We start from the raw sequence: 16,904 nt of genomic DNA on the forward strand, positions 1-16,904 counted from the left end.
AACATCTTCCTGGGTAGATGGAGAATTTTAAGGACACATCATGATGTTAGACCGTCTTTTTTGGGTGGTGTTGCGTGAACCAAGGAGAAATAATTCAGATTAATGACCCAGCAGTCCTAGTAGATGGCAGAACATCAGAACTATTAATTTCAGTATTTGTTAAATACATAACACCATTTGGTGGCTGGGCATAAAATAAAGGAAAACTGGATGATGTTGAAAATTCGTATAGGATATTCTCTAACAGGAAGGTGTGTGTTGTATTTATCATGAACACTCTGAGGGAACTATAAACTACACATTTACTACCCAATCTCACCCTCCCAAGAAAGCACTACAAAAATGTATACTACAGCCTGGGGTTCTTCTTCTGTATAAGTGCTGCACAATTATTAGTCACTGCTTGTTTTACAGGTTTTACTTTACGTTTTATCTTTTCTCCCACCCCCCACCCCAGTTTGGAAATCCAGGAGGTAGATGCTAAAAGAACAATTGCTAGGCTGGATTCAGGGAGGCAAGAGTTCACACCCAGCTTGCTTAGCCTGCACAGCTTTCTGTAGGTAGCATGGCCTGAGGTGCTTCTTAAAAGAAAGAAGGCAGTTTCCTGTATGGGCAAAAGTTAGACCAGCTAAGAAGAGAGGAAAGGATTTCCCAAGCTGAGCAAGCAAAGCAGCATGTACAAAGGCCTGTAGTGAACAACTACAGCCAAGTAAGAATGGGTGGGATGTGAAAGGGGTAAAGAGAAGGGAAAGAAAGGAGGCTGGAAGAATGACCAGGTCACACAGGACTTTGTAGTCCATGCTGGGGAGTTTGGACTTTAGCCTGAGACCTGCAAGTCTTTATCTTTTGGGGGAACACATACCCTTTTGAGAACCTAGGGAAAGCAATCTGGTCTCTCTCCAGGAAAAAAAATGCACCTATAGACCTCTACTACAATTTTGCATACAATTTCAAGGGTTTATGCTGCTTTGTGAGTAAATGACTATTGGGCCTCAGGATTGAAACCTGCAGGAAAGGGAGAACCATGAAAGGATTTTTTTTTTTTAATGGAAATGCATGGTCAGGTATGAAAAGATTACAGGTCCTTGAAAGGATTACACCAGTTGGGGTCCTGGAAACTGGAAGATGGAAAATAAAATATCCTGTGATCTAAGTAAGAATCAACTAGAACCACTGCTGTGTACCTAGTGGCAGTGGGGATAGAGAAAAAAGGGATTCAAGAAAGGTAATTTGAAAGAGTTGGTGGGATGGGAAAGTGACTGGCTGGTGAGGCCAGAGCAAGGGATCCATCCCCATTCTGGTCTGGGGAGGGAGGAGACGTGGGCCTCGGGTTCAGGAGGAGGAACTCTGTTTTGCTTCCTTCATAAGGAATAAAAAGCTGTGGCTGGTTTGGTCCCTTTATAAGACTGAAAAGGCTGTGTACCTTTTCAGTGAAAAAGAAAGCACCTTTCCAAAGATTTGAATTCAGAAGGGAGATGAGGGCAGGAGAAGATTAAATCTTGCTTTCCCCTCTTTTTTAAAACTAGGGATACCTAGTGAAGAAGAAAAGGAGAGATGGAGGGCATCAAGCTTTCTTTTTCCCCTGCTCAACCACTAAGCCTTCAAGGAAAAGGACTTTGGCTAGAATGGGTCCCCATAATGGTGGGTTTTGTTCCTAACAGCACTTCAAAACCACACTTAATCATCCACAATTAGTACCTGGAGGTGCTAAGATCTCAGTCTAGCTCGGGAAACAAGGAAAAGTGGAGGGAAAGTGTTCCTAGTTGTTACAGCTAACCTGAGCTAGAGATTTAATGGAAGCAGGGACTCAAATACAAAACAAACCACCCCTAAAACTTAGTGGTTTAAAACACATTACTTGCCATGAATATGCAGTATGGGTAGGGCTCTGCAGACAGCTTGTTTCCAGTCCACTGGGAGTCAGCTGGGGCAGCTTATAGGCTGAAGGCTTGCATCATCCGAAGGCGTGTTCACTTCCACGCCTAGCAATCCGTACTCATGTATGGCTGGCACCTTAGCTAGGGCTTTCAGCCAGAACACCTGCACATGGCCTCTCCTTGTGGTGTGGGCTTCCTCACCACAGGGCTCTGGGCTCCAAGGGTCCCAAGACTGAGAGCCAGGTAAAACTGTATCACTTATGACCTAAGCGTAGAAGTCTGGGGCATCCTATCCACATTCTGTTCGTTAGAGGCAAATCACTAATGCCATACCAATTCTAGACAGGAGAATCAGACTCTACCTTTTAATGGGAAGAGAGTTTGCCATGTGTTTAAAATCACCACACATATTAACTTCAGATAAATAGATGTATAAACAATATATTGTATATGAAAAATGTTTAAACATAAGAAACCAAATAAATATCCTCTTTTTGATATTAGAATGGAATATAAAAACCCAAACATTGCATCATTACAGCAAAGCAAATCAAGAGCCAATCTGAGTGGGCAGTCTCATAAATGTCCCCCATTTTTCTCCCTCATGACCATTCCCTCCCCTCCAGGTCAGGCCTCCTGTACACAGACACCTCTCTCTCTCCCAAGCTAGGTAGGACACCCACAGTGGCTGCACCTTCAAGGAGATAATCAGGTCCTAAAAGTTCTTCCATTCCCTCCTTGAATTGTCCCTGACTTTGGACCTCACTAGATCATTGGCAAGGCCATCAATGACTTCTCAAAGTTAAAAAACAAAATGCTATCAAGATTATTCCTGTAAGTAATTTTATAATAAACTCATGTTACATAATTAAAACAAAATGACATTTAAAGGATTACATGTTTTTAGATGTCGGGATCTTTTTTTTGGCTGCATAGGGTCTTTGTTGCTGCACGCGGGCTTTCTCTAGTTGTGGTGAGTGGGGGCTACTCTTCGTTGCGGCACGCGGGCTTCTCATTGCGGTGGCTTCTCATTGCAGAGCATGGGCTCTAGGAGCGTGGGCTTCAGTAGTTGCAGCACGTGGGCTCAGCAGTTGTGGCACATGGGCCCTAGAGCACGTGGGCTTCAGTAGTTGTGGCTCATGGGCTCTAGAGCACAGGCTCAGTAGTTGTGGTGCACAGGCTTAGTTGCTCCACAGCACGTGAGATCTTCCCGGACCAGGGCTCGAACCTGTGTCCCCTGCATTGGCAGGCAGATTCTTAACCGCTGCGCCACCAGGGAAGTCCCAGATGTCAGGATTTTGACTTTACTTGGGCTTGTTGATTCATAAAAGTCAGTAATTCTAAAGTGATGGTTGAGATTTTAGGTATTTTATAAGAATTTGCATGTTTCTTTGAGGTGATATAACACTTGATTATTAACATACAAAATCTGAATGACTCTTCTCCCACTTGTACAATGCACATTGCATGACACATTCTTATTTAGTTGGTAAAGGAGCTCAAGAGTTCTCTATCTAAGGAACTGAAGATACTACCTTTCTCTGTGTAATCAAGATAAAATAATCTTATAACCTAGTATCTTTTTAAATTCTCTCAAAGCTGATATTATTATAATTTATATATCTTTGATGTTCTCATAGAAAACTTCCTTTATGACTTACAGACAGAAATAGTGCTTAGGCCATTTTAATAATTCATACTCTCCTAAAGGCTGTGCTCTATACATTTTAGTAATTTTGCATAATTATTTATGAGTCAAAATCACACTGTGAATTCATGCTATAGAGTATGGGTTTTAAAATAAGTACATTTAGGTAATGAGCAAATGTACATTTATGAACCCTTTTTGTGTGTATTTCTTAATGATTTTTGAAGTAGCAAACTTTTTAAAAAAATAAAATGAATTAATATCCTTGTTTTTAAAGTTCCTTATATGGCAGTGATAAAAAAAAATTGACAAAGTGTTCACATTAAACTAATAGACTTTGTTATCAGGCCCCAAACTGTTCCTAATTCTCAGTGACTTCATAGCTACCATGGAGGCAGCCCAAAGGAGCTTAAGTAAACACTTTAAAGTTACGTAATGCAGTTCTGAAGGAGGAACAACCCCAGCCAAAACTATGCCATATAGTTTTACAGAAACTATTTTTCTGTATGCCAGAATGCTTATTAACCTATCTATAGAATGACTTCATAGCAAAGATAACATGAAAGAAAGTTGGAAGTGGGCCAGTCTGTTTTTAGGCCTCTTGAATGAAGGCAGAGTTGAGGAAATTATTTCAAAGTAGTTATCTAGTGAATGTTTTTCTTAACCTTATAGACTAAGCATTTTGAAGCATTTTGAAAAGTGCTGTAGTAAAAATGGCACATTAAGCAATAAATTCAATATGATTTCAATAAATTCAATAAATAAAATATGATATTGCTGGCTGATAGTAATAATGCTCTAAGACTACATTAAGAATTGAATACAATCTTACTTTTTATTAAGTAAAATAATTTGGATCCTTTCTGATGTTATTTTTCTTCACCTTTCTATGTGTTCAAGATATAATGTATTTTAAAAGAAATGCTGCCAAAGCCAATTAAAAAATACATTTCTTCTGTATCTTAGCAAGGCTCTGTTAAGCATCATGGAGAAGACAAAGAATTATAAGTCCTTGAAATAGTAAAGTTATTAATATGAGTGTATCAGCAAAAATGCAACTTTATCAAACTAAATTACAGAAAGAGTCTTCCCATCAGATTGACAGAGATGGAAAATAAGTGCTAACATGAAAGGATGCTCAACATCACTAATCATCAGAGAAATGCAAATCAAACTACAATGAGGTATCACCTCATACCAGTCAGAATGGCCATCATCAAAAAATCTACAAACAATGAATGCTGGAGAGAGTGTGGAGAAAAGGGAACCCTCTTGCACTGTTGGTGGGAATGTAAATTGATACAGCCACTATGGAGAACAGTATGGAGGTTCCTTAAAAAACTAAAAATAGAACTACCATACGACCCAGCAATCCCACTACTAGGCATATACCCTGAGGAAACCATAATTCAAAAACAGTCATGTACCACAATGTTCATTGCAGCACTATTTACAATAGCCAGGACATGGAAGCAACCTAAGTGTCCATCAGCAGATGACTGGATAAAGAAGATGTGGCACGTATATACAATGGAATATTACTCAGCCATAAAAAGAACCGAAATTGAGTTATCTGTAGTGAGGTGGATGGATGTAGAGTCTGTCATAGAGAGTGAAGTAAGTCAGAAAGAGAAAAACAAATACCATATGCTAACACATATATATGGAATCTGAAAAAGAAAAGTGGTTCTGAAGAACCTAGGGGCAGGACAGAAATAAAGACTCAGATGTAGAGAATGGACTTGAGGACATGGGGAGGGGGAAGAGTAAGCTGGAACGAAGTGAGAGAGTTGCATGGACATATATACACTACCACATGTAAAAGAGATAGCTAGTGGGAAGCAGCAGCATAGCACAGAGAGATCAGCTAGGTGCTTTGTGATCACCTAGAGGGGTGGGACAGGGAGGGTGGGAGGGAGACGCAAGAGGGAGGGGATGTGGGAATATATGTATACGTACAGCTGATTCACTCTGTTATACAGCAGAAACACAACACTGTAAAGCAATTATACTCCAATAAAGATGTTAAAAAAAGAAAAAAAAGAAGTGCTAACAGCTAGTGTTGCTAAGAATGCAATGAAATTTACAAACTCATCTATTACTATATTACTTTTCTGGAGTCAAAAATGTCCAAATCTTTGATAATAGTAGTTCCACTTCCAGGAACCAATCCTAAAAAAATTAGTCAGATATGAAGTCAAAGATTTATATATGGTCATTACAGCACCTATAGAGAGGAGACAATCTGAATATTCAGTAGTAAAGGAGGGATCAAATAAACCATGGTACATCAATCTAATGGAATTTTTGCAACCACTAAAAATACTTAATGCCACAGAGAAACACTAATATCTAATTTAATGTACAGATAAATCTTTTAGGTTATAAAACTATTTCTCCTCAAGGGTTGGGAGAAAAAATATACCAAAGTATATTATGTAATTATGGTGATTTTTACCTTTTTCATATTTTCTAAAATGGGCACATATTTTAACAATCAGAAAAAAAATCATTAAAAGATTTCCACCAAAATATGTAAATCAAATGACATATATTTACATTTTAATAACACTAAGATATTTAATAGAGTAATACAACATATTAGTTACTTTTTACATGCATCTTTTCATTTTGCATACTTATAACAATGTCTGCCAGTGAATGGTCTCTGTTTCTAAAATTAAATTAGATAAGGTATAAGCAAGTACAGAGTATTATGTGAAGGGTATAATTTGAGGGGTAATCTTTGGTGGAAAAAATTGATTTGAGGAGAATTTGGGATAGTCAAAATCCATCTGTAAAGCCATAATGGCTGGACCTATTTTATATCATAATTTTTATAATAGTATTTTTTATCTTTAATTGTGATAAAAAAACACATAACAAACTTTACCATCTTAACAATTTAAAAATGTACAGTTCAGTAGTATTAAGTATATTCGCATTGTTGTATATAATAGTATTTTAAGGATAGTGTTTTTATTGGTTTCATAAAAACAATACATGTTCATTTATAAATAATTCAAACAATATAGAAAGTTACAGGAAGGTTTTTAAATCTCCTCAGATCCCAGATTTTATCATCAATATTAAGTGACCATCGTGGTAGGCATATTTCTATGCACTTATACAAATAAGATAATCTTATTTAAGATGAGAATGTGCATACTTTTTAAATTTTTAAAGTGTTAAAATTATTTGAATTTGGTAGTAGTAAGATAAGCTGAAGGAATTGCTGAACTCTAGAAAAATGTTTCTTTGCCGCAAGAGATCTTATTTCCTAAAATATCCAAAGTTTAAAAAATTAAGAGTTTGGAGATTTTTTTATCTGTATGTTTCCAATTTAGAAATGCAAGTTGACTCTGCTATGAAAAGGATATATTTTTATTTATGTCATTATTTTTTAAAGTGAAGGTTTTAATGTTTCTGTTTTGTAACCTTAATTCCTTTGGTCATTTGGTCTTGATCTCTATTTTAAAATCCAGTGGTCGCAACACACCTGAGTTCTCAATTCCTACTTATTAATTTTGATTCATCACTTAGCTATCTGCTCTTCACTAAATAGTTTTTTTTTTTTTACATGGATTCGTGGATGTTATGTTTGCCTTTTTCATCAATTTCTGAATGTCACTTACTTAGATATCATAGTTTGGGGTCATGCTGGCTTTGCCTTAAGACTGCAAACATTTTTCCTTTGTTTTCTGGCTTTGAATATTGCTTAGAGGAAGTCTAAGGCCAGCATGATTTCCTCCCTCTGATAAGTTATTTAGTTTTCGGCCTGGAGGTCTGAAGTTTTTCCTTCATTCTTCATGGCTAATAGCTTAACCAGTATATGCCTTGATATGAATAGTATATGTCCATTTTTCTTTGAACATTTTATTCTGCAGATTCAGTTCTTGTATGATTTTGTGGAAATTCTCTTCTGTTAAATCTTTAAGTGCTTTTTCTGATTCATTTGTTGCATTATGTACTCAAGGAGTTGAATTAGGCTATATCATGTTGTCTTTGTCTAACGTGCATATTATCTTGTTTGCAATTACTTTGGTCCACTTTTCTTCTGCATTCACTTATTAAATTCAGTTGTCAACTGGAATTTATTGAGTGCCAGCACCAGTGGTAAATAAGATCACATCCCTTCCTTTATGTGAAGCTATTAAACTTTTTACTTGAGAATAGAGGAGGGAGAAATAAACATAACAAAGTCAGGTAGTGAGAATAAGAAACCCAGGTAAGGAAATGGAGGGGGGGGGAATTGTGCATTTTAGATGATGCAGTGAGAGTAGGCCTCTCCGAGATGACATTTGAGAATAAACATGAATGGAACGAGGCTGTGAGATAGGCAAAGACCTGGGCAATCCAGATGTAGAGAAGAGCAAGTACAAAGGCCCTGCAGTGGAAAAGTGGTGTGTTCAAGACAGAATGATTAGAGCTGCATGAGTGATCAGAAACTGGTGAGAGGTGAGACTAGAAAATTGGATAGGCCGGGTCACAAAAGGGGCCGAAGGCCCGAAAGAGGAGGCTGAATTTTGTTCCAACAGTGATGAGGAGCAAGGAGATGATATATGCTTTAGAGGAGTCACTCTGGCTGCTGCTAAGTATCTCAACAGCAATAAATTGAGTATAAAGAATTGGTCAAACAGGTGTTGTCTAACTGAAAAAGGAAAAGGGGAGCACTGAGATAATATAATAACTTCAGGAAGTAACCTAGTCCTGGATAAACTTGGGAAGACGTGAAGTTACTAGAACCCCGGGGCTAGGAGGGGAGACCCAGCAGAGTTGGAACCCTGACCTGGGGCAGGGGGTGCTGCCCACTTGCTGCTGGTGCCTCTGAGAGATATGCTGGGGCTGGTTCTAGGAAAGTGGAAAATAGTTGAAATTTGGGGCTAACTGCTGCTGTGAGGGTGAAGGTCCATAACTGGGGCAATGCTGGCAGGTGCAGAAAGCCAACAAGGAGGAGCAAGTTCTTTTTCCCTCTTCTTGACTTTTAGTCTTTTTTTCTAATGTCGCTTACTGACAGACTGTAGCAAGGATTCAGCTGGCAAAGTATAGAAATGTAGCTTGCAGAGTCCCAGTCCCAGCATCAGAGTGTGGAATGGTCTATTACTAAGAGATAACAGCCTAATAACTGGCACAAAGAGGAATTAAGAATGACTTCTAGGTTTTTGTCTTGAGCAACTGGATGAAAATAATGCCACTTGTTGACATGGGGGAAACTTGGGTAGAAGTAAATTGAGAGGGGGAAGAAAATCAATATGTTTGTTTTGAATGAGTTAACTTTGCAGTCCTTATTAGACATCTGAGTGGAGTTGGTAGATATGGGTTTGGAGCTCGACAAAGGTATTAGGGATAGGAATACAAATTTCAGGAGTCCTAAGAACACAGACAATATTTAAAATCAGAAAAATTGGATAAGACTGAGGGGGAAATTAATATTATGGTGAAAAAAAAAGGGTGAGGAATATGCCTGGGAGTCCCAAACATTTGGGAAAAGGAAAATGATCTGGCAAGAAGGTAACTGATGATCTCAACAAGAGCAGTTTAGGTGGAGCTATGGAGACAATAATCCTAATTGGAATGGACTGAAGAGATGATGTATGGTGAGGAAGTGGAAACTGCCAAGTACAGACAACCTTTTAAAAGTTTGTTATAAAAGGGAGCAGAAAAAATGGGCTCCTACTCACCAAGTAAGTGGAGGAGTATATGAGGTCTAGGGTGATGGTATTTTTAGAAGGAAATACTACAGTATGTTTACTGATTGGAATAATCTAGTAAAGAGAGAGAAACTGAGGATGCAGGAAACGGAGGGGGTAATCACAGGAGCACAATCCTTGACTATACAAGAAAAGATGGGATCCAGGGTACAAGTAGAGGGGCTTGCGCCTTAGATAAGAGCAGGGAGAGTTGACCCTTTATAAAGGGAGAGTATATATGAGTACAGATGAAGTCAGGTTGATAGGTATAACGTGGGAAAAAGGAGTTTCTCTTGTGATAGCTTCTATTTATCAATGAAACGAGAGTTTGAAGTGAGGAGCAGGGAAATGTGGGAGATTTAGGAGAGAGGAGACAAGGCATAATCATCTTGATGAATTGACTAGGGAATGTGCTGGGATTGCCAGTCTTTTCTTTTGGTGAGAATTTGATTTCCAGCCATGCTTATTTCGTTTCTTGCTGATCCAAATTTATTTATTTATTTATTTTGAAATAATAGTATTTTTTTGGCTTTCATTGGCTTAGGTTGCAGACTTTTCTTTTTTCTCACTGCTTCTGGTAATGTTTTTATAAATTTATTTATTTATTTATTTTTGGCTGCCTTGGGTCTTCGTTGCTGCACGCGGGCTTTCTCTCGTTACTGCGAGCAGGGGCTACTCTTCGTTGCGGTGTGCAAGCTTCTCACTGCGGTAGCCTCTCTTGTTGCGGAGCATGGGCTCTAGGCGCACGGGCTTCAGTAGTTGTGGCACTCAGGCTCAGCAGTTGTGGTTCGCAGGCTCCAGAGCACAGGCTCAGTAGTTGTCATGCACGGGCTTAGTTGTTCCGCAGCATGTGGGATCTTCCCGGACCAGGGCTCGAACCTGTGTCCCCTGCACTGGCAGGCAGATTCCTAACCACTGCGCCACCGGGGAAGTCCCTGGTAAGGTTTTTAAAGAAGTTTTTACTGTTCTTTGTTTCGCACAAACTATTTGGTAAAGTATTTGGGCAGGAAGATTTTGTGATCAGCCTTCACTCCCCATCTTTATCTGAAAGTCTAGAATAATGTTTTTAAATAGACTGCACTTCATATTTTTTCAACTCAACCTATATATAACAGATAATAAGTCATAGTAATATTATATATTGTATTATTATAATAGCCACCATTTACTGAATGCCTAGGTGCCATGTACTATGCTGGGTACTTTACATACATGATTTCTAAAACAACAACCTTACAAGGTAAGTATTGTTGCCAGTTATTTCCACAAGAAACCTTTTTTACTGGTGGTTTACAGATCACAGAATCTTACTTGAAGCTCATAGCTGGCCAATATAAACAAGGTAAGAATCATTTTTTCTCCCTTTTGTGTCTGTAAAAAATTAGCACTTAAGAGACTGTTCTTTTTGAAGTACAAAATAATAGTTTGCAAAAGTGCACCACACAAACTAAGGGAGATTTTTATGGACAACTTTTTAACATAGGACTATATCATTAATCTCTTGGTGGGAGAGTTGCTAACTGACAGATTCAAGGAACTTGGTAAATGAATTGAGGTATCCCTTCTCTAACCATCTCATCATCAACGAACATACTAAGAGCCTGCTATGTTGAAATAATTAATAAATTATACTAAACCACTATAATTTTACAAGTTATAGGATATGTACCAGTGTTTGTTTTGGAAACTCCATTATTTGGATTTAAATCAATATCAAACTTTTCTTTTGGGCAACAATATTTATACTCATGATGATACTGAAAACACATCATTGGGACATAAACACATATCTATGCCAAGTAATAGGTTTCTTTTTCTGATTATAAAAGTAGTACATGTAAGTGAAGAAAAATTTGAAAATATGTTTAAATAAAATAAAGAAAAAATATTTTTTAAAGAGACAGCAAGAAAAAAATAACCAATAATTCCTTTATTTAGAGGTAACTGACTATTGGTTGACATATTTCCACGCAGTTTTTTAAGCTTATGAAGTTTAAACTGTTTGCTTGAGCACACTGTCTTTTTTTCATAACGATTTATCAGAAATGTTTCCTCAAGTTATTTAAAACTCTTTAAAAACATTTTCAATGGCTGCATAATGATCCTTGTGTGGAGTAGTGTTTCCTTAAGTGGTCATTTAAGCTATTTTCCTTACTTTCTTATAAATAATGTTGCTATGAACTTTTTATGCATAAATCTATTTTAGCATTTCAGATTATTTCCTAAATTAGGATGAATTCCTAGAAATAGACTACAAGGCCAACATTTTTAAGCTTCTTCATCTGGTAAAAATTTTGCTGTTAAAAAAAATATATCTCTTTTAATTCTCTACATATATTTGTATTGAAAATAAACCTAAGGAGGAAAAGGTATGAGGCCTACCTTTTAAAATTGAGATTAATGTTTAAATTTAGGCTCAGTGTTTTTGTTTTGCTTCATTTTTATTTTAATATCTTACCTTTAAGGAAAAATCCACTCTTCAAAATATTAGTTACTTCTTTTTATCAGGTTTGAAACTTACATTTAATTTGAGATAGAAGTTTATATGTATACTTATTTCAGCCTTATACTTCTATTTTTCAAGGTATTACCATCTCTTTTTTCCTATTTCCAAATTTGCTCACCCAACAGTGTTGCCTCCTGACTCATCATCAGTTTAATTTCACATGCACACCACTAATTCATGGTGGTGAATTACACATTCATCTGTGGATAAAAACCTAAATAAAATTACAGATCAAGGTCATTCCCAAATTTAGCAAATTTGGCACAAGAGTTTAAGAGTACCAAAATTAATATTATAAAACAGTTCAATTGTGCTAGAATGAACTTCAGAGCATATGAAGAATAGAGCACGTTCACCCAATTCTAAAATTAATTGAGAATGGTGATGGAATCACAAAACTTGGGAAAACCTCCAGAAGAAATCGAGCCAAAGCAAATAAGGATTACTGCTTTGTAGTAGTTATGATTTAATAATTCACTCACCAGTACTTATTGAACATCTTTTATGTGTCAAACACTTGCTAGAAGGGAGTTGGACTAAGCAAAAAGATATAGGCCTGCCCTTCTGGAAGATACATTCTAGTGGAAGAGACAGACAAAAGCAAATGAACAAATAAGTAAAAGTCATAAGTTGTAATCTAGTCACTTTTATTACTTAGTGTTATTTATGTGAGACAAAGAAGTAATCTGAGTTCTCCCCCAACAATTTTTAAAGCAGTACTGAGTAAGAAAAAAGTTAAAGATTTAGAATTATTAGGAAATAGATGATCTCCACAGATATTTTATGACTCTGATCATTACCATTCCATTACCATTGTGCCCTGTACCCACCCTCTCCAAAAGTACTCTCTCTAATCTGGTCTGACCCAACCTCAGATGTAGCATGTTAACAGTAGAAGGTAAAATGTGCCAGATTTGGGGATCAAGGAAACCCAGGTTTTGGCAAGTAGCAATGCTGATATTGAGACCTTAAGTGAGACATTTAATTTTCCAGTGTCAGTTTCCTTTGCAAAATGATGAATTTTGACTAAATGATCTCTGAAATCCCTTCAAGCTTTAAAATTCACTGTCTGTGCATCTCTCCTTAAAACCTTTCTTCCATTATGCTCTTATTTATACTGGGGGTGGGGAGGAAATGGCATGAGGAAGGCTACAGACGTTGGAAAGAATAAGATTGATTCCTGTTTGATAGCAATAAAGGATTTGTAGTTCATAATGATCATTTTCTCATGTTGTTTTATGTTTTGAAAACATGTTTTTAACATCTGCAGAGCATTCCAACATATGGATATACCAAAATTTATTTATCTATGCGTTTATATTAAAAACTGTTTCCTAATTTCTGCAATTATCTAAGGATATTTAGAATCCATACTTGCCTATTGGTACTCAAAATACTATTGCAAGCTCTCTGTCTTGTTCCTTTTGGGGGGAAAAAAAAGTTACTGTGATTTCTTCTTCTCATCTACTCCAGCCTATACATGGCTTTCTCTTAACGTAAAAACTCTACTTTGGACAATGATATACAGCCTGTCCTTTCTCCTTTCTAAAATAGCATCATCCCTGAGCAAGGTCCATATTTCTGCAGCTCTCCCAAAGCAAAAGAATGTGAATTAAAGCCAATTCCATGCCTGCATCAAGTCTGGATAATGTATATTTTTAGTTTTAACCAAAGCTGAAATCCATGAGATTAAATCCCTACCAGCAGACAAATAGGTAGATTCATTTTTGTCAGCTATAACAAAAATGTGATTTAGCACTAAGTCATATATGACTTAGTTAACTATGACAAAAGTAACTATGACTTTGGTGATTTTGCCATGATCTTGAACTTGTTATAGTATTAATTGTTATTACGTTGAAACAGTAGAACGTAAGTATACTATTAGGAGAAGTAAAACTTAAGGTTTTAACAGCTAAATTCAGCGAACAACTGCACAATCTGCTATTTAGGGCTTTTTGTAATATGGTATATTGTTTTAATAAATGTCAAATTCTGCATTGGTTTGATAGTTCACCAACTGAGTAAAGAAATCAGAGAGGTGACATAGTGCTTTAAAATTACTCTAAAAAATATCCTGAGTGAGTTAAAAATCTTTTCAATTTAATAGTTTTTGTTTGGGAGAAGAGTAGAACCTCTGTTGTGCCTCTTTGTGAACTGGTGCAAGTTAAACATCTTTTTTATAACTTCAAGTTACTTTTAAGCACCTATACAGTATCAATTTGGAATCTGAAGGAACATTCACATTAACAATTATTTCTACCAATAGCTATGGACATTGTCATAGATAGTAGAATTTTCGTGAAGGGATCTTTGGGGTCATATAATCCAGCTCTCATTTTACAGAAAAGGAAAATGAAGCCCAGCAAAGTTTTTATGACTCACAGCAGTAAGCTTGGCGGGCAGAGGGGAAGGGCGCTCCTAACACTCTCTGTTGGCCTAATGCATGCCAGAGGGTAATAGGTTATAAGAGTCTGTAGCTAACACAGTTGAACAAATCTAACAAAGAGGTCTGTTGTGGTTCATAAGTATACATTTTCCCCTTAAGATTCTTGTTGGATGATGCATTCCACCTTAATTTATTACCACAAACACAAAAGGGAAGTGCCTTTACACAAATGGATACTCCTACAAAATAAAACCCAAGAGAGAAGTTGGAGTGGTTCGGCAGAGCTACAATGTTACACAACCCCTGGGGGGAACATTTATATATATCCATATGTATACATACCTGTAGCCTCTTAATTGTGCTTCAGGAAATTCCATTTACATACATTACAATGTAAATGTTGCCCATGGGAGTTGTACATCACAGGACACTGCAAATATAAGTTTTGTACACTGAATTAATTACGGTAAGCTAATGGTCATTAACAGATCAACCCCAAAATGTATAATGGCTCAAGTTTGTTTCTTGCTAAAATTAACAAGTACTTCAGTACTTATAGTTTTCAAGGTCTTTCTGTACCTAAGCTTTCAGTACCAAAGTTCCAAGATCTCCCTGGGGGTCTTTTCTCTTTCAGCCCGTAGGAAGGGGAGTTTTTAGGGGCGGGGACTCAAAGTAGTACATATAACTTCCATTCTCATTCCATTGGCTGGAACTTAAGTCACATGTCCACAGCTAACTGCAAGGGAGGCTGGGAATAAGCTTATCTGTATGGCCAAGAAGAAGTGAGAACATGGATTTTGATGTCTAGCTAGCAGCCACTGCTCACTTGGGTGCTCTCTCTCCACATACACACACACACACACACACACACACACACACACACATTCTGAAGTGATCGCCAAAGTTAAATTAACTCAAACAATTATGCTTCAAATAGAATAAGTTAGTAGTGGAAGAAAGGACCTTTCATTTAAGAATTGTATTCACTTCTACCCTTTCCCTCCTTCAGCCAGAACTAATTGTAAATTAATGCATAACAATAGTCAACTGAAATCTCAAAATGAGGGGAAAAAAGCAAATGTTTGCAAGAATTACCTTTATAGATATATAGATATAGATAGATATAGATTAGAAGGGCGTTGGCTTGGTTTCCTTATCCCATCAACTAGTCAAATTCAGAACTAAGACTCTCAACTGGGCTGCTTGTTTTAAAGGCACAAGGCCATCAAGTTCCCTTTTAATTACACTATTAGTAAATAATGTTTGAAAAATATTCAACTTTTTACACAACAAAGATAACAATTCCACAAACAGTAAATTTAGTGGGGTTTTTATCCTTTGAGTAAGTTGCCATTTTAATCCTCAAAAGTGTTCCCAATTACTCAGTTTTTAATAGAAGCACTGCATGGCTGCACTTTTGAAATCATAAACAGGAAGTGTGGTATATAAATGTCAGTAAAACTAAAACTGAATTCTGTGGTTTGATGTTTTTCTTCCCCTCATATTTTCATGTTAATGTCTGATTTTGTATGTACTTAGAATGACTACCTGAAGGCAAACAGTAATTCATTACCTGATCAGTTTTCTCTGGCAACCTAACAATTTTGGGGCATGGGGGAAATACATGGAATAACCTAAATGTTGTACATCTTCATGGAGGAAGCAATGGAAATGACCTAGAAACTGCTGTTTATTTGACATTGTTAGAAATTGCTTTCATGTATAGGGTGCACTTTATTGTCGCCAGAAGACAGTGTAGATGGAGAAAGAGGCCAGAGAATGAATGACTCTTAATTTAACTATTTGAAAACTATTATAGAAACTATTATAGAAAACACTCTTACACTTTGTACAGTCTTATTCTGAACCTCAGTAATTCCTTGAATGTGTTCCTCTGCGCTAAATTCCTTTGCGAGACAACTAAGGAGTAGCTTAAATACTGCAAAAATCCAGGATATTATCTCTGGTTCTTCCCTATGAAGAAGCTATGGTTCTTTCTATAGTTAATATTTTCTATATAACATTATTTCAGTGTCTCTGCTACATGGACTTTTCTATGGAAATTCCAAGGAAAGATTAAAATTGACCAGTCCAGACTTGTATATTACATTAAATATTTCTGGAGAAATGTTACCAACATACAAATGCTTCTGTAACTCTAAAATGTTTTTCTTTAGGAAACTATTTCTTTTCTTAATTTGTTCTTAAACTGAACACTGAAGGAATGAATTTGCTCAAAGTCACACAATATATGAATGAAATATAAAAAAACAGAACCTATGTATCTAAACTCCCTTTCAAGGCAGATCACACTGATCCAGAGAATATGTTTCAAAAGGAGGTAGGTAGCCTGCCCATCTACTGAGGGTCTATCTTTCTGCAGCACATGAGGCATTGTTGAACAGCACATACAGTATTTAACACTTGACGCATTATCTTTTAGTTGAAAATACAACATATATAGAAAAAATATAGGAATATGTGAAAAGTAACATAATAAGAGTATATTAATCAAGTACAAACTACAAATAATTGCTAAGAGGATGTGCAAAATGAAGTGATTTAAAACTAGGTTGATATGGACAGAAACTTAGTGGAATCGGAAAATCTCATGTGGATTTTTTGAAAGTGGCAATGGGTTTGGATTGCCAGAGAAAAAAGACAACCATTCATTCATTCATCAAATATTTACTGAGTGCTTCCTATGTGCTATGTGCTAGGCACTGTTCGAGGCACTAGAGATGCAACAATATACAGAACTACTGCAGAGCAGGAATAGGCAGGTCATCTCACA

General features: G+C 36.7%; 1 long non-coding RNA gene across 5 annotated transcripts in view; it reads right to left on the reverse strand.

Annotated features, from left to right (window-relative positions):
- Positions 1–2,302: 2,302 nt before the first annotated feature.
- Positions 2,303–16,904, reverse strand: part of LOC309615707 — a 34,445-nt gene continuing 19,843 nt past the window's right edge. For 2 of the 5 annotated variants that reach the window (XR_014236998.1, XR_014236999.1), the window contains 2 exons: positions 14,453–14,540; positions 2,303–3,217 (listed from right to left, as the gene is read on the reverse strand). This is a non-coding gene — a long non-coding RNA (uncharacterized lncRNA). The other 3 variants (XR_014237001.1, XR_014237002.1, XR_014237000.1) reach the window with 2 other exon arrangements.

This window comes from Balaenoptera borealis (genome assembly GCF_965194805.1).
Source record: "Balaenoptera borealis genome assembly, chromosome: 18".
Taxonomy (NCBI): Eukaryota; Metazoa; Chordata; class Mammalia; order Artiodactyla; family Balaenopteridae; genus Balaenoptera; species Balaenoptera borealis.